This window comes from Ambystoma mexicanum, chromosome 5q (genome assembly GCF_040938575.1).
Source record: "Ambystoma mexicanum isolate Mex_15411 chromosome 5q, UKY_AmexF1_1, whole genome shotgun sequence".
NCBI classification, from domain to species: Eukaryota; Metazoa; Chordata; class Amphibia; order Caudata; family Ambystomatidae; genus Ambystoma; species Ambystoma mexicanum.
In genome coordinates this window covers 1,179,128,794-1,179,144,682 of record NC_090933.1, presented here as the reverse complement: position 1 = coordinate 1,179,144,682, position 15,889 = coordinate 1,179,128,794, and the positions used below count along the sequence as shown (strand labels likewise).

Genomic DNA, 15,889 nt, shown 5'->3' with positions numbered 1-15,889 from the left:
CTACGAACATTTCAGGACACCGCGTGTGTTCCTAGAACAGTTTCAACTTGCATACAAGCATTACGAAGAGGTATAGTGTTCTAAGGACAGACCTATTTCGTTTATTTGCAAATATTTTAGGACACCTCATTTGTTCTTAGAACAGTTTGAATTTGCTTGCGAACAATACGGACAGGCATATCGTCCTCAGGACACTCACATTTTGTTTATTTACGAACATCCCAGTACACATAATATGTTCTAAGAACACTTTAATTTTGCCAATGAACAATACGGACAGCGTTGTCAGGACACTCCAATTTCGTCCATTGACGAACATTTCAGGAGACAGCTTGTGTTCTTAGAACAGTTTCAACTTGCTAGCGAACAATATGGACAGGTATAATGTTCTTCAGGACACCTCCATTTTTGTTTTTTTGCGGACATTCCGGACACCCTTGCTGTCCGCGGACACCTAAATTGCTTTTTTTTAAAAAAAAAACATGAAATGAATTAGAACACAATAAAAATGTTTTACTTTATTTGACATGTATGATTAATTTATGACAGAGAAGGTGAGGCAGAAACTGAAACAAAAACAGGAGAATTAGGGGTTTCAACAGGATTTGTATGAGGTGAAGAAGGGATGGAAGTCTCATCAAAACATTTTGGTTCATGGAGAGGGTTTGGAGATAATTGACTGGGATATGGTGAGGGAGGAAAGGTACATGTGGGACAATGGTACATGGTTTTTTGTTTAAATTGATTTTCCACAAGGTTTTTGAAATTATTAAAATTTGCCTACAGTAGATCCATTTTTTCTTCTATGCTGTGAAGAGTCTTATCCATAACAGCTTTTTCTGTAGTACTTTCTATTTTGGTATGCTCTGTACAAAAAAAATATATATGTTAAATGTATATAAAATAATAATAACTAAATGGTTTATATTGTAAAGTGTCTACCATTAGATTCACTATCTTCTGACATTTGGGAAATGTTCCTCTAGCCACTCCAGAGTACTAGACATTTCTGTGAGAAAACAAAACATAATATCATTTTTTTTAATCTAATACAGAAAGTTTACAAATATATGAGTAAAATGCAGTACACTTACTATTTCAGGTAAGGTATGTTCTGAGTGGTCTGTAGATCTACTGTTGTTCTTGTTTGTGGAGTTTCTGTGAGGTAATCATGTTGGAAGCCTATCTTTCTTCTTTTGGTATATTCCATTTTAGAACATATTGTAGTTAAATGATTGGTTAGTGTGTTATATATTTGGGTTACACTTTTTATGTATTACGAGTTTTTGGGTAGTGGTGCTGTTGTCTGAACATGTCCTCGGACATTAAAAGAGTTTGCGGACATCAAACTCAGTAGAGGGGGTTCAGTATGTTCCATTTTACATGTACATAAAATCTGAGTTATTATTGTTAAATTGTGCTACTAAAAACCTATGAAAATCAGTGAAAAAACATTGTTAAATGGACGTTGTGGTTAAGTTGCGCTACTAAAAACCTATGAAATTCAGTGAAAAACCTTTGTTAAAGGGACGTTGTGGTTCCAAGTAAAACCGAAAAACCCTTGAAATTCGCCAGTTGTGGTAAGCTAAGCAACCATAACTCGCGCCACCACCATGCACTGCTAAGACTAACACCCACGTCATCAAAGACGACATCACAAATGTAATTGATGACATCACATGTGTATTTACTTTTCATGAAATGTGTGTACAAGGGATCCTTATTATAATGTTGATAAAAATGTGTCAAGGATCATTGCACTAAATATGATAAGCTAATTAGTGCATTACACAATGCATTGATATAAATAGCATTCTATTAAGAGGTTCTATCTAGTATACTAAGCTACTCATGCAGAAACATAGCATTGTGTGCAGCATACATGATGAAGGTATAATATTCATAATGTTGATATGTTGACTAATGAAATGATAATTGTTTTCTTATTAGAGTTTTGTGTACTGTGAAATATGAAATAAGTAGCTAATAAAACCCATGTATTACATAATTGCATTACTACAGACAAAACACAAAGAGACGAGAACACATACAAATATAGGTATATACAGGGAAAGTGAAGTAAGAAAAAAAGCAGAAGTAGTAGCAGAAACAATTCATAACCTAACTGATTATCTTTATGCAAACAAATGATTGCTCTGTTTGTTTGAAAGCTGCTATTTACCCTATGTATATGTATCATATAATGTGACTGGACCCTAAGGAAAGTAGTGTGAGTACAATGTATACAAATATGAGCATATACAGGGAAAGTACAGTAATAAAAAAAACAACAGAACTATCAGAAAGTGCTGACAACTCTACTGATTATCTTCATGCACGAAAGGATTGCTGTCTTTGAAGCTTGTGTCTTCCCCTATGTATATGTTTCATATGATATGACTGGACACTAAGGGAATTACTATAAGAACATACTTGAAGGATAAGTCTACAAATATAGTATGTTTACAATTTTTAGTTCCTGACTGTTACTGAAGAAAACCATGTGGCCTAGATATGTCAGTAAAGGAAAAAAGAGGGAGACAGACATGTGATGTCATCAATAACATTTGTGATGTCATCTTTGATGTCGTGGGTGTTAGTCTTAGCAGTGCACGGTGGTGGCGCGAGTTATAGTTGCTTAGCTTACCATAACTGGCGAATTTCAAGGGTTTTTTGGTTTTACTTGGAACCACAACGTCCCTTTAACAAAGTTTTTTTACTGAATTTCATATGTTTTTAGTAGCGCAACTTAACCATAATGTCCCTTTAACAACGTTTTTTCACTGAATATAAAGTATTGTTCATTTCCAATCACTACTATAACATACCATACACGGCTCCAACTACAAACTACCACTTCATTACCAATAGGCCAGAGTTTCCCTATTCATTAAAAACAGTGAAAAACATTACACATACAGCATTCATACTCGTTCTACAATTTAATTTCCGTACTCTTCCATAGCCCTATTACTAACCCACATTAGCAAACATACACACATTTCCTCACCCCTTTTCAATTACACCCACACAACCTTTATACCGATGCACTAAATCACACCATTATAACAACCACTGTTTTCTTGAAAACTTCATAATGTTCCTACGTATTCCATCACACCACCACTACCTTACTCACTAACACCAGTAGAGTTCAACACATTCTACTATCAATGCTTCATTACCCTTTTCCCATCACATAAACATAGGTATTTTATACATCACAACTCCCGGTTCACCCCTGAACTAAAAATCCTTTGCAAAAACAAGAGACAAGCCAAATCAGTTTGGAAACACTCCCCCACAATCATTAACAAGATGTCCTACACTTCAGCCTCCAATAACTACAAGTCAGCAATCATCCAAACAAAAAATAAAACATGTACAATGAGAGAATCAGCAAGGCCAAATCCAACACGAAAGAGCTCTTTAACATCCTAAGAGACCTCGAATCCCTATCCCCTATACCTGACACATGCACCAAAGATACCTCTTGGTGCACAAACATCCACGAAGCCCTCCTTTGCAAAATCGCTATGCTTCAATCGAAAATCGAGTCCAAGGAAGAAATCCTCACCATCGCTGACAGTCCAATCCCACCGCCACCCACCAAACAAATGGACAACATTATCCTATTCAAATTCTCAACCATCACCACCAAAGAGGTTGAAGACATAATAACTACCCTGTAACCGTCCAAATGCCAAGGAGACACCTGCCCAACCCCAGTTATCAAAGATGTGGCTAAACATCTAGCTCCATTTATCACCTCACTTATAAACTCATCATTCACATCAAGTATAGTACCCAACAACCTTATTGATTCTTGGGTCTTACCCCTGCTCAAGAAACCCACTCTGGACCCCAACCCCACCAACTACAGACCTATCACAACAGTGCCCTTCCTTTTAAAAATTCTGGCCAGAGCAGCCTATTTGCAGATCCAGAACCACTTAGGTAAAAATAACCTACTAGGACTAAGAAAATCAGGCTTCGCCCGAAGCATGGCACTGAGACCGCCTTGAGCGATCTCAAGACACAAATGGACAACCTTAAGGACAATGGCAAATTTGCCCTTCTACTCCTCCTTGACCTCTGCGGCATTTCGGGAGAAAAAAAATGACGTCAAAGAAAATGACCTCCATGGAAATGGAAAACGGAGTCCATTTTTCCTTTCCATGGCGGCCATCGGGAGCAGACGCACTGGAAACCGAAGCGTTTCCAGCGTGTCCGCTCCCGCAAAAAAGGAAAGTAATAAGTGCGGTTGGGAGTGCAGAAGGAAAAAAAAAAACGTACCTGGGTCCCCGGCGGGGGATGATAGAAGCCTCCAGACACGTGGAGGCTTGGAGCGGGGATGGCCCTGCTCCGAGTCTCCACATGGCGGAGACTGCCATTGTCCCCCCCCGGGACAAAGGATAGAAGGTAAGTGGGGTGGGGAGGAGAGAGAGGTGGGAGGAGGGAGGGAGGGAAAAAAAAAGCCAAAGCTTTACCTGAGTCCCCGGCGGGGGGCAAAGGCAGCCTCTCAGCCGTGGGGAGGCTCATAGCAGGGATGGCCCTGCTTCGAGCATCCTCATTGGCTGAGGGGCTGCCACGCCCTTGCTGGGGACAAAGCCATGGATTCCCGGCCTAGCAATGACTCGGCGAGGGCCAATCAGAATGGTTCTTTCATTCTGATTGCGCCCTCGCCGGGTACTAATGTGGTTTATATTATACCCCATGTATGGTAGGACCTGATTAGTGTTGCTTTCTAGAGTTTTTCTCCATTTTAGCATTTTGACTATTTTGCAGTATTTCACCAAGCCATTTTCACTTGTCATTTCAAAGTGTCATTTGCCGAAATAAGGTTTTCTCTTTTGTGTGGGAGGGAGGATTGCCTATAACTCTAGACATTGTATTTCATTCCGGAAAACCTGCTGATTACTCACATTGGTGCAGGAATGCTCTTTTTTATGTAAACAAAACTTTGCAGGGGAACATTAACCTAAAGGCTATCTGTGTGCAAAACAAGACTGTTCTTTTTCTCTGTTCTCTGTGTTTTCTATGTTGCCTCCTTATGAGTAAATTCAATTGCTTTGCTTATTTCTGAATCGTATTGTCACCCTTTGGGTGATCGCTGCCCCATATATATCTATATTAAACCTAAGTGTGATTTCAATTTTAAATAAATAAATACATATTTACCTTTGCCAACTAGCCTGACTCCTGGTTCAGTGGGGCCTGTGGGATATTTTGAAAGGAAGTGATATGAGTGGTATATCATTCAGAATATTGAATTTATAGACAAAAATAAATAAGGGTTTCATTCGCGCACTATATGCTAGGCGAGACTTGGGTGTGTGCCTGATTGAAATCCCTTACATGTGTATACTGCCAAAGTATCTATATACAAAACTTCACCTGACATGTAAGGTACTGGTGTTTTCCAGCCACCACTATAGGAAACCAAACACTGCTCCAACTACAATCTGCCATTATATTACCACTAGGCCACCATTCCCCTATTCTTTAAAAATACTGGAACACATTACAAATACATTGCATTGCAAACACAGCACTTATGCATATAAGTAACCATACCAAGTATTATCATGATTGTTATCTTCACAAAAATCAAATGCATATTCCATAAGCACTATCCTCAATTGTACTACAATCATAAATACTGCATACACTTCAATTATATAATTTCCCCATAGTACAAATACTGTATACTCCCCCTGCAGTACCTCTAGTTACTATAAACGTATTATTATGGCTGTGACCAGTGTCATGAGGGCATAGCCTATGATAATTGGTCACAACCGCCACAATAGAATTAAACCATATAACATGTATGTACAACACACCTTCAAAAAACAAGACTCACCCTGATCCTCCCCACTCCCAATTTAGTCAGTGGGCAGGAAATGTGACCACAGACTCGGCAGCACCTCCACCGCTTTTTTTCACCTACAAAAACATCTACCTAAAGACTTTATTCCACTCCCCCACCCGTTCCAGGTCAACTTTCGGCAAGAAAATAACCCCAAATGTAATTTCCAGACTTTTTTCTCACTGCACTGTCCGTGGACAACATCGGCAGTCCACAAATTCGATATGGCGTCTGTTTAAAAATGTGTGTGACCCACCTCACATTTTTCAACATCAAATCAGCACGACTCTTTGGTGTCTGTCTGCAGACACCAAACCACCTCCTGAATGACTAGGAGGCGCCCACGGGTGGCTCCGAATCAGAAAATTAGTGCACAGACCAAACCCATATATTATTAATTTAGTTTGAACTATATTCAGGCAAGTTTTTTTTTTTTTTTTTAAACTGCTCGAAAAGATGTACACCAAATTTGCAAATGCATGTTTTTGGAACCAAGCCGATTCTCCTCGCGCTAGTTCGGTACAAATACATACAGCGGTTTGGGCTGCAGGCGTGAGCACATTTTATTTTCCATTGTAATGTGTCTATGAGGATTTCAAAGGTCTTTGGACCCGCCTATAACTTGATGAAACCACACCTAACTTTGCAAAATCTTTGCAAAGTTTGGTGAGGATTCGTCGAACAGCGCCAAAGTTATAAAGCCACCCAAAAAGTTTTCTTCCTATGAGTTGAGCAACTTAACCATAACTACAGTGCTGCTACCACATGACATAACACAATGTAGAGTAACAGGCGCATGAAACATGTCCATAAAATGGCTGTGGTTGATAAACAAAGCAAACAAAGAAACATGTTCAAACTGCCCTAACTGTAAAACCAAACAAAGCCATTAATGTATTTATTCAAAATTAGGAAAGGAGAATTTAAAATGAAAACAACAACAAAATTGGAAGAAGCTTATGTGTAAATGCAGTGTGGATGAGAGCAGAAACCCAACAGGGGGCGTGAGAATATTGCACATGAAGCTCTCCATTGCTTCACGAAGTTAGGTCTGCACTCAATAAATACCCCAGTTCTACGTATGTATAATAATAGAGGAAGTAGTCATGTAATGTTATTTTTTTCGAGAAAAGATACATTTACTAGCAAAATGCATGGATCCCACCAGACCAACATATCATATGATGTTTCAGCCGCCGGACATTGCATAGGTAGACATCACATAGAAAATCATACTAAGCCTAAAACGGGTTACTGTCATAGCAAAGCTACATACCAAAACCAGGATTTAATGTGGCAGACAGATAATTAAGAATGTAGACTATGATATGTACCAAATAAGATATGAGCGTGTGGGCAGGTAGATGAGGATATAAGGGACAAGGGAGAGTCCAAGTACAACCAGAGGCATAGACAGGGTAGGGCCTGAGCGGGCAAGGCCCACCCAAAATCTGTAAATGTCCACTCAGCAGCACAGCAAGGGCATTTACATATGTTAATCTCACTGTGGTGGGCCCAATTACATTAGCTTCAGGCTGCACTTGTTACACAATCCTGGCTACGCCTTTGAGTACAACATGGGGATTTAAAATAAGACGAGGAACATCCATGGCAGACACTCTTACCATGGTGAATATCTATACTTTTACAGATTTTGGCAGCAACCATAATGTCCCTTCAACAGCGAGTTTTAAATGCATTTCCCAGGTTCTTTTGAGCTCAACGCAGCCGGTCAAGTGGCACAGCGGGTAGAGCGCTCCCGTTCGTGCAGAGCATGCTAATGCAGGTTCGAATCCCGACTCTTTCATCCTTCCGAGGTCGATAAATGTGCACCACACACCGTGGCTAATAATAAGCAGCGCGCAGGTACCTGAGGGTTTGTAGCGCTATATAAAAAAATGCCAAACCATAATGTCCATGTAATGTTTTTTCCCCCACTACTGAGTGCATCTATAATTAATATAATGTTGAATAGGTGTTACTTTGAAATACCGTGTGTAAGGTAAGGAAATTCCACCTAACCATTCACTCTGGTCAAAGGTAAAAAAATGCCAGGGAATTAAAATATATATGATGCGCTATCCTTACTTTTTGTCACAGGCGTGTTGTCTTAAGGGTCCACAATGGAATTGTATGAAAGTGAAGTGATAGCTGGATGGGGCTTGAGAACATGACACTCATCACCCATTGGGATGGCTCGAGTGAGTGGCTGCATTTTAGTCGTGAAGCAGTTGCCTGCACCATAGCAGTCTGATTACACATCTCACTTTTACTGGAAACAGATGGTTGAATTCAGAAGTCTTAACATGGAGGCCGCTCAAAAGGAGCTGCTCACAGCTGACAGGACATTGACCAGGAGATCTTGATTAGTTTTATGGGCGGGCAGGGCAAGCACAGAGGCGGTCTGGTGCGTGCTCATGAAGTGGCTTGATCATAGACTTAACGTTGTCTGGATGTCTTGAAAGAGGATCACACTCTTCTCTAGGCTTTCTGAGCACCTTCTGCACCAGCAGTAATATCTCCGGATATAGCGAGCTGGAGGATGGAGAACCAAACTCCTGAACGAATTGAATGGGAAGAACTTCCGGGATAAGTATTTCATTTCTTTTGCAGTAACTTTCGGCACATCCCCTCACAGAGGAGTCACTGTGAAGTACGGTTAAGCATTGTCAGAGAAAGTAAATAGTGGGAAGTATATACTCTCTGCCAAACACTTATCCTGTCATAGCGGTACCTATGTCCTACCTCTGTGAAATGTTAGGGGCGGTGGTCGGTCAAAAGACCGAAAAAAAAATCTCGAAATACAATAATCTCGAATCCAAAATCCCGAAAAAAAAAAGTCGAATTTTTTATTTATTTAATTATATGCTTTTTTGGGGTCAGGTAAGTAAAAAAAATGGGTTAAAATAAAAAAAAAATAGAAAAAAGGGGGGTTGGGGGGGAACCCCCCCATTTCGAACAAAAAACGTCATTAAAAAAAAATTCGACTTTTTTTTTTTCGAGATTTTGGATTCGAGATTATTGTATTCGGGATTTTTGTTTTCGGTTTTATTACTATAAACCGTTAGGGGCCTTGTTGCAATTACCTCCCATTCCTAATCTATCCCAGTCTGGCACGATATTTGAATGGGTTAACTCAAACTTAAGAACACTACTCTCCGCACATTGGTGAGGTGTATGATATGATATGATATGATATGACATTTTATTTACATCGCGCCCATAGACAAGTGTTTCAGAGTGCAACGAGGGAACGGAGGGAACAAGGGAGAACAACTATCTTACTAAGCCCAGTGACATTGAGAACATGCAAGTGCAGGGGAGAGGGAAAAGGAAAGTGCAAGGGGCAGAGGAGGAGTGGAAAGTACTGAACATGTGATCAAACAACAACAGGGAGTGCTGCCAGACGGTGGTGAGTGCAAGAATAAGACGCAGATAGCGGGTGTCTAATAAGTGCAGGGAGGGGACTGTAGGGATGAATGTCTCACTTGCGTATATAATCCTCGGAGGGAACAGTCATGATGGAGAAACTGTTTATCAGCAAGTGCTGCTTTCAGTTAGAGAACCAATCAGTGCAAGGAAAGTGGGTTAATTTATATTTAGTGTAGAACAGTGATGGATGGTCCGTAGGGTTGCTTTGAGGCCTACCATCTTTTTTTGAGTCGCTATGTACGCACAGTGTGTTTTTCCTCCTTTAATTTGTTTTGTAGAAAACATTCGTTTCACTGGCTCTTTAACATAAATATTTCATTGCAAAAAACATATTAATAAGATATGTTCTGTGTGAAATAAACCACGTAAAGAGTAGGCTGCTTCTGAAAAACAAAATAGCTCAATTGACTAGAGTGCGCAAGGAGGAGCTGGAGAAATTATAGTTATAATTGGTTATTTATAACGCACTTAATACGCAGCAGTTTCTAAGCGCAGACCCGGTGTTCGAACTACATCGTCTTGCTACTAAGACGACCTTGTTGCCCCTGAGTTTGTTACTAAGACGACCTTGTTGCCCCTGAGGTATACACAGAGACAGTATCTAATGTGTCCCCAGGCAGATGTAGAAGTATTGTTTTTGCAATAGGGGCATTTTTTCATCATATTTACTACATTTGGATCATGCAAATTCCATTAAACATAACAAAATAATTCAATACTAGGTACTAGGACCTCCAGCATGAAGAGCAGCCAGCCAGAGCGTGATGGGTAAGCTATTTTATAAAGATATACAAAGCTTCACATTGCTGATTGGCAACGTGTAAATGTTCAGATAAAACAATAATTCATTGACATTCTGCACTGGGGGCTACAAGACCGACTGTTTTCTTATTTGCAGAGGTGCTAAAAGATATAACTAGCCATGCGACCTTCAGGTGGGATTGATGGTGACGATAATAAGGGAACAGTACATTTAAATCAAGAATGTGTTTGCTCTCCCGTGTCTAGTAGGTACATAGGGGACATAGTTGTGAATTAACAGTCTCCTAACGTTCACTTTTTGGGAGTGATGTACTAGATGAGAATGGTATTTGTTTGGGAATTTATACAGCGCTATGAACCCTCAGGTATCTGAGCGCTGCTTATTTCCCACGATGTGTGGTGCTCATATATCGACCTCGGAAGCAAGAAAGGCTGAGTTTGGCCCTGCCGGGACGGATGTTAAAGCGAGCGCTCTACTCGCTGTGCTATCTGACCGGCTTAATAGCATCATATAATTGGTTAAGGTTGGTAAGAATGTAAGCAATTATTCAATGAAAGTGTTTTCAATAATGAGAATGTGTGAGTTTCATATGTGCCATGCCTTGAGTAGAAAGGGTATGGTTGAACCGTGTGGTGTGTGCAAATGTTTTACATTGGCAGTGCCGGAATATTTTGGAAGCATAGCGCAGGGTGTGACTTTTATAAAGTCAGAATAATGGCATACATTTGGGACAGTAGGCATGACATTGTTGACACTGGCAATACTTTGTTTATGTTGGTATGGTGAGCAGTGCAATTATGCTTTCCATGCGAGTACTGAACAATGTTTTACAATGGAAAATCTGTCACTTATTGGGCAAAGAAGAAGTACAAACAAAGGTATTGTAATGTCATTACTAGTATAGCTTGGAGACAGAAAGCATGACATTGTTTGCAATGGCAAATGGCGTATTTTGGATCCAGAGCTGTGCCTGGTAATAATGTATTACTTTGAGCTCACAGAGGAGTTGATGACATCATCTTGATCGGATAGCTCAGAGCAACGTGCTCTTCCTTGGAAGCAAGTTGACACAGATCACCACAGGTTTGATCCCTGGCTCCGCCCTTAGATACCTTTGGGTATTAAGTGCATTATAAATACCCTATCATATCATATAGAAGGGGTACACGTGGGCACAGAGGGACGGGACATCTTTCACACTGTCAATGTTGGAATATCGTGAGCACAAAGAGTACTGCACTAATGCAAATAACTGCATGGAAAGGTTTAAGATGCAATATTGGCATATTTTGTGCACATGCTAGATGTTTATCAATGAAAGTGCTGGCTTATTGTGGGCACAGAGACCAGTGCACATTTATGGTTTATTGTGAACATATTGCACATTTTGCAGAAAGGGAACATGCCAATGGAGAACAGTGCATGGACATGTTTTCAAGCTGAATTTCTGGGATATTTAGGGCAAAGGAAGCATGCCATTGACACCCAAAGCACAGTGTTGCTCGGAACCCTTTGGACTCTCTTTGACATTATTGTGCTATCCTTAAAAACTACTGTTCTTTAGGATAGAGGGATACTTAGTATCCTTCCTAAAACTTTAACTCATGAGAGATTAGCACACACCATCCTATGTGGAGTGCTAAGTGGATATCTAGTATACCCCCTCTCTTTGTTCCTGTGACTTTTTAGTCGCAGTGAAAACCCTAAAGTTATGGCTGGTGGCAGTGGACAGGTTTTACCAACTATTGTGCTATTACCGCAGACTGTATCACCAGTCTTGGTTATGCACAATAGGGTCACCTATGTTCTAACATGGTGGCTCCTTTCTTTTTTTGGCATTTCTCATGTGGTTGTCCTTTGGTAGCCCTTCTTCTACCATTCTGGGAGAGGTAGGTCTAAATGTGTGTTTGTCCTTCGGTGTGAACACTTGGGTGTCCCTGCTGAGGCTCCAGTGTAAACTGGAGAGAGTTTGAGGATGAGTGAATGGAAAATCTGAATAAAAGGTGAGGTTGCTGAGATATAGGCTTGTCAACCACTGGAAAAGAAGATACAAAGATGAAGACTCCCAGAGACACCTGCAGACCCTTCCAGTAACTATGAAGCAAACACTGCTGTCCTGACCCTGTTTTCTTATCGACAGAGGAGCTCCAAGGAGGATGACTCCTTCCCTTTGGCTAGTGGAACCAACCTGCCTCAAGACGATGTACAAATCGAGCCATCACATGAGGTGGTGTGACATTGCATGGATACCCAGAGACCACCAACCCATTTGCAGTGCAACATCTTGGCATGGACAAAACAACCCAGAGCTTTGGTGACCTCCAGTTAGACCTCTAGAGGCACAATCCCACTCATCCAAGTCCCCTCACTAGAGTGCAGGGCTCAAGAACTGAGGAAGATTGACTGGGCGAAAGCCGTTCTTTTTTGGAGCTGAAAAAAAGGTGCTAAAACTGCAGACCGACGTGGAAGACCATAGAAATCCTTGCTGAGGGTCCTTTCATGTGACTGCTACTGTGACCTCCCATTCAGGGACCTTCCTTTTATCATCAGACAGAGGAATCAGAGGAACCGGTCCGTCGCTGCTGCACAGGAAAGACTCCAGCTGCATTTGCTTCATCTAACCTAAGGTACTGTGGGGCTCAAGGTAGAATTTACCTTAAGCCAGAAAGTCGCTCCAGAATGACTGGAGTGCATGAAGAGGTGTTTAGGTGTCCACCCATATCTCCGGCCCAGGCCTAACAGCCCGCAAAGGGACTCTAGAGCTAATAAGCGCTAATTAGCACCTTCCCCATTCCCATTGAGCCTATGGGGGCTCAAATTGGAATGGGGAATAGCCCTGGTGAATGGGGAATTACCGGTCCTGCCCACCTTGGAATGGACCGGTAATTGCTCCATTCACCAGGGCGGAGTCGGAACGGGTTTGGAGGCAGCCGTGGCGCTAATAGCGCCACGGCTGCCTACAACCTCGTAATGAGGCCCAATTGGTGTTATGTGATCAGCACACATGTTGATGATGTGGGCGGGGCAGAGGTCACACTTGCAGTTGGAGGGTTTAAGGTGTTGGATGATGGGGAGGACTTCTGAGGTGGATACAGGGGAAAACTGGAATTGGGGAAGGACAGGGGCGTGGAGGTTCTTGAGGGATGGAGATGGAAGTGTATTTGGGAGTAAGCAATGTTTTCTTGAGAATAGTTTTGTTTCTTAATTTGGTCAGATAGAGCTGCTTGAACAGTAGTGCACCAGGTTTTGTCCTTGGCAAAGTTGGTGATATGGGGTGCAGGATCTTCAAGTTCTTTGAAGATTTTAAAGCGCTCTTTAGTATTTTGAGCTGGCCTCGCTAATTCTAGAATTATAGATTGATGATTTGGTGGTCCAAGGGACTGGGTCAAAGGCTATGTCTGAGATGGGCAGGTTAAGATGTGTGACCCAGTCCAGGGTCCGGCCCTTAATGTGGGTGGGAGAGCTAATCACTTCTGTAAAGTTAATCTCTTGTAGAGAGGTAGCGAGGTCAGTGGCTTTGGTGTTGGTTGGATCATGGAGACCGAGGTTGAAGTGTCTGAGGAGTAGTAGTTTGGTTTTGGGTTTGATTAGTGGAGTGAGGAGGAGGGGGATGTCTTTGTCTGTGGAGGTAGCATGGCCAGGTTGTCGATAGAGGTGGAGGAGGTTGATGGTAGTTTGTGGATGGGGATCTAGTTTGGCAAGTAGGAGTTTGTAGCCCAACAGAGTATCAAGGGGGAAGATCTGATGGAAAAGGAGGCTTTGGCAATGATGGCGACTCCGCCGCCAGATTGGGTTGTTCTATCAGATCTCAACAAGGTGTACCGAGGGGGTGGCTAGGTAGAATGAGGGGCTTGCAGCTTCATGAAGCCATGTTTCAGTGATGGCGAGTATGTCAAGGTCACGCTCCAGTAGTAGATCGAACATATCTTGTGCATGCGCGCAGATGTCCCATATCTCTTATAAAACGCAGGCGTGAAGCCATCTCATCCATGAGCAGAGCCTGCTTTTAGCCTTGAAATCACGTTGCAGAGTTGCCTTGTTTCTATTAGAGCATTTATCATCATTATTTCGTCTGTCATACAAAAGGGGAGGGGCTTTCCTCCTAAGTATGCTTGGATAGTCCTGTTATTGCTCCTTTTTGCTGCAGCATAAAAACAAGCATAGTAATGACTGAACCTATAGGCTATGTTAATTGGTTTGGCCAATACCTGACCAGTTGTATCCTTTGATTGAATGATTGATTGATTGATATTTTATTTCTACACAAGTGTTTCAGAGCGCGACAAGGCAAGGGAGGGGTACAGGGGAGAACAAAACAGCAATCTTACTAGGCCCAATGACATTGAGAACGCGCAAGTGCATGGGGGAGGGGAAAAGTGCATGGAAGGGGGAGAGGTGGAAAGTGCGAAGCAGAGGAGAAACAGATAAATAACAATACATAAATAATAAAGGCAACAAACAGTGGTAATGCAGCCAGCAATTTGCAAGTGCTAGGTTTAAGGCAGCAGACAGGGTAGGTCCGATAAGTGCAGGAAGAAAAAGGGGGGCTGTATGGGTACAGATACAGACCCCAGTGCAAGGGGTGTCCCGGAGGCATTGCGGAAGGGTGACAGGATGAGCAGGTACCTGGGCCCAAAAGACAGAGGATGGCCAGGTGCACAGTGCCAAGAGTACCTCCCCTCCCTGCTAAAAGCAGGCGTTAAGGAAGGACCCGCAAAGGGAACTCGTAGTAGGGCGGTAAAGGTATAACGGCACCGGTCTCATTACCGGTGACCGTTAACCCTTACCGCCCTACTCGGAATGAGGTCCAGTAACTCTAGAGGTTCCCTGAGACAAAACCTCATGGCGAGGCCTGCACAATCCATGATCAGCCTAAAGGCCATCACTATTCAACACAGTTTCCATCGCCTACCAGATGAGAGCAAGATGAACCAGACATATAGCCCTTCCCCCATTCTGGGGGCAGAACAGGCGACTTCCACCAAGGCAGTTATCTGTCTTCTGGAAGATATTAGATCCATGAAAAAAGACATAATGGCAGCAGTCTCTGAGTTAAAGGGTAGAGTTGATAAGGCCGAGGAGAATATTGAAATGATCGAGAACAACCAACTTGTGGCTGATCTCATGGAAATGGAGTTTAATGCCCAAACTGCAGCTGAAGGAAATGAACCTTGCCTTGAAAATAGATGACTTGGAAAACCGAGAGAGCCGTTCAAATATACATTTTATGGGCCTGCAGGAGAAGCAAGACAAATCGTCTCTCTCCCTCGAAAGGGTGGTCAAAACTCTCATTACTAGCCTATGTGAAGAACCACACAAGACCGACATATCATTTGACAGAGTTCATCAAGGGGGAAGTTCTCCAGGGGGCCCTTTGTCCCTCCCTGTGAAATGTCATTATTTTAAACAAAATATGAACATCCTCCAAAAGTCAAGGGAAAAGGACGAGATTGAATTTGAGGTCTCAAGTATCCGTATATATCAAGATCTTTCAGCCTTGACCTTAACACAACAGAAAGAATGCCATCAGTTGACCCGAAGGCTGCGGGAGCAGGACATTTGATACAGATGGGGGTATCTTGTTGTGTTTTGAACATTGTGGAGAAGAATTTAGCTTACCATCTGCTGATGAAACTGAGTGCATCCTCAAGCAACTGACATTGAAAGATAGCAGACTGGACCTGGGAGAATTGAGTCGCATGGACCACTCCACCAGTGGACGATTGAAGCATCAGCCACAGAGGGCACATAAAAGTGGATTGATGAAATTCTGCAAGCTAAATTCCCCATGACAGTATTCTCGCCAGCTACCATGAGATTTC

The 15,889-nt window shown here is 42.0% G+C and overlaps 1 protein-coding gene across 4 annotated transcripts in view; it reads left to right on the top strand.

Annotated features, from left to right (window-relative positions):
* Window positions 1-15,889, top strand: part of FAM135B (family with sequence similarity 135 member B) — a 1,878,784-nt gene that overhangs the window by 1,472,775 nt on the left and 390,120 nt on the right. The gene's annotated exons all lie outside the window — the stretch shown is intronic.